The sequence below is a fragment of the Mesitornis unicolor genome, unplaced genomic scaffold (assembly GCF_000695765.1).
Source record: "Mesitornis unicolor isolate BGI_N332 unplaced genomic scaffold, ASM69576v1 scaffold17736, whole genome shotgun sequence".
NCBI lineage: Eukaryota > Metazoa > Chordata > Aves > Mesitornithiformes > Mesitornithidae > Mesitornis > Mesitornis unicolor.
Genome location: NW_010191844.1, coordinates 20,863 through 24,339, shown reverse-complemented (window position 1 = coordinate 24,339; position 3,477 = coordinate 20,863).

The following is a 3,477-nucleotide window of genomic DNA, read 5'->3' as shown; positions in this document are numbered from 1 at the left end:
TTTTCATTCTCTCCATGCTTCACTATGTCCCTTTGTGGAAGGAAGTACGGGTTCTCTTGGATTTTTTCCAAATGTCTTTTTCTTTAATTGTGGGCAATTGAAATATATCAGAATATAGACTTCAATACCTTTAAATTAATCTGAAACCTTATTTAGCATAGAATATTTTTTCCTCATTTCTTCCTTATATTTCCTTATAATTTCCTTATTTTCCTAATTGTTTTTCTTCTTTCTCCATTCTATTGCCTGTAGTCAATAAGGAGCCCTTGAAATGTCTTTTTCTTTAATTGTGGGCAATTGAAATATATCAGAATATAGACTTCAATACCTTTAAATTAATCTGAAACCTTATTTAGCATAGAATATTTTTTCCTCATTTCTTCCTTATATTTCCTTATAATTTCCTTATTTTCCTAATTGTTTTTCTTCTTTCTCCATTCTATTGCCTGTAGTCAATAAGGAGCCCTTGAATCACTGAATTCTTCTGTCTTGATAACACATCCGTGAATCTATTTCTCCTCCCACAACTACCCAAAGTTGGAGTTATGAAGTACTTCAACTGAAGACATTCCTGTGATCTCAGGAGAACATGAACTATGTTGAGAACTGGAGAAAATATTTTCTGTGCAAGGAATTTCTTTTTCAGTGTAGCAGTAGTCAGATATCTGAAACATGGAAGGTTCAAATAACTTAAAACATTTTTAATTTATATGCTTCTGTATAGAACAGTGTAGAAGAGGCTGAGGTGCTTTCCCAGACCATATGTAAAATATAAGATTTCAAAGTAATAAATCTGTCAGCATTCTGAATCTAGACTAAAACCAAGAAAAACAAGCTGTTATAAGAATCCAAATCTTCAAGAAATCAGTGGCTTCCAGAGGTTTGAAGGAGGATATGTGTATGTTAAAAACTAACCCAGAAAGAAAATTACTACTAGTGATGCTCACTGAGATAAGAAGAAATTCCAAACAATGAAAATCAGGTTTCAATTCTGATTTCATGAAAGATCGGAGGTAAGAGACATTGGATTGCATCCCAGCAGCAGGCACACTGGGAGGCTCAGCTTAGAATAACTAATACAAAAAGCAAGGAAAAGAGGATAGAAAACGGGTGTTTCTACATGTGAGCCACATTAACAGCTTGTGTAAAAATCATATAGTCAAAATCTGCTTAATCTGTTAGTAGTCAAAACACGAAGAAACGGAATGCTGATGAAATACAAGAGTCTTTAGATAGAGATGTTTTCATTCTTCCTTTCCATAATATTTTAGAGGAAGGAAAGAGCAAAAGATATATTTTTAATATATTTGTTGTGTTTGTTATGGTTTAATATTTCTGTTTCAATATTTAACACTGGGAAATAACAGGACAGGCTAAACTGAATACAGCAATTTAATCAAAAAGCAAAAGGGCAAGGAATACATAAAATCCAGGCTCAGCATAATGGATAGTCCAAGGCCAAAAAGAGGATGGTATAAGCTTCTTAAAATCCCTGGATTAAAAAATAAACTTTTTTTTTTCTCCTTTAAAAAAATGCTGATTCACAAAAGCAAGAGCATATTAAATCTCTTCCATAGTTTAAAAATATCTTATGTTCTATTTGAAAATTTCAACTAACTCTTAGAACCTCTTTATAAACCATCCTGACTGAAACAGATGGATGTGTAATTCAAATAATGAGCTGGATCCTCTCCCTGTAGCAGTCAATTATTCAGTTTTTTTTCAGTATAGTATTCAAGAGACTAAGATCTTTCTCTATATATAGATCACCTGAAATGACCTTGTTTATGGAACAGTAGGATATGTATCTTGCTGCATTTTTAAAAGCACAAATTGATAGTTTAAGAGCTATGGTATCTGACTATTTTCACTTAAATTGTTCCCAGTACTTATCACTCTGATCTCTTAATGTGATGCATTCTCTAGGTAAACTGTCCAGAGACATCTAATGTCTGAACATGAACACCATGCAAAGAATCCAAGTAGCATTGTATTTTGCTCAGGAAATAATGACAGAGAGGGAATGCAAGTTCACTTCATTAACAATAAATGACAATCTCTAAATGGTGAGAACTCATGGCCGTGATTTAATTTGCATCTAGCACTGAATATGAATTCATCTAAGGACCTGTCAAGTGGTGTGTGTATGGTGTTCATCAAAGGTATTACAGAGGACCTTCCCTTCTTCTTTGCTTGTCAACACACACTGACATATATTTGAGACAGGACCAGGGACTAGCGAAAGAACCTTTGCTTGTAAAAGCATTTGACTGAGTGCCATGGAAATTTCCCTGGGTCCATAGTAAGGTATCAATGACAAAACTCTAGTGAACTGTACTGTAGGATTTGAATACCTCGTTAACAAGCGAAGCAAACTTGCTAACATGGGATAGGGGCCTCAGCGCTGTTCATAGACATTAGGCTCACCAGGAATCATCAAGAAAAAAAAGACATGCTGCTTTCCTTTGGCTTACAAAGCTCTGTCAAGAGTGCAATTTATGTCGTTTGTGGAGTAAACCCTAGAAAACCTCATAAGGCTGCACAGTGGGCTGGATCTACTTTCAATCAATTTCACATTGTGTGTCTAGAGTAAGACCTGACATATCTCAGACAGGACATCAAGAAATGGGGTGCTTACTCATGGAAGAAGTGTGTTAGGAAAACAGAATATTCATTCATCAGCTGAATTTCTTTCCCTTGATCCTCCCCCTGCCTGGGCAAGGGTAGATTCATATCCCAGAACTGTACTGCACTAGAAAGGCTATCCATTATGAGTACCAAATTTGACATACATAAAGAAAAGTCACTCGAAGGAGATCCCTTCAACCCTCCCTAGTCCACAGTCTCTGTTCTGGAGATGAACAAGAAGTTTAATGTAGGAGAAAACAGGGAACTTGGTGGGGGGACACGACTTTAAAAAGAGAGCATAAAAAAAAGAAAAATCAGAACTTGGAACATCTAATCAGGAATTCTTGCTCCTGTTACACTTGTGACAATTTTGACATATTTGTTCTGAAGTACAGATTAACTAAACACTAATTGCTCTTAGATAGCATTTATGAAACCAATTGGAAAAAGAAACTTTTAAATGTAATGTCCAAGTTGTTTTGCAATGAATGATATGGACTATAATGATTTGTTTCTATTCTATTCTTTTTCTGACAACCTATTTACTTTTCCTAGAGAAGACAGAGAATTATATGTTAACAAGAAGATTATTTCTATCGGAAGGGGAAAGTTACCTAGTAGGGACGTGAAATAGAGTCTGAGTGATTCTGTGTTATAGATGCCCATTTACACAGAAATTGTGTGCCTAGAATAACTTTAACTTTGTTCAGTGGCTGTGAAGCTGAAGCTGATTAAATGAGAAGTGACAAAAGTTCTATTTTTTTTAATCAACATCTTCCTTGCAAATAGTATAGTGTTGCAAGAGGTGCAAAAAGTACATCTGCTCACCATTTCATCTCTCATTAAGCC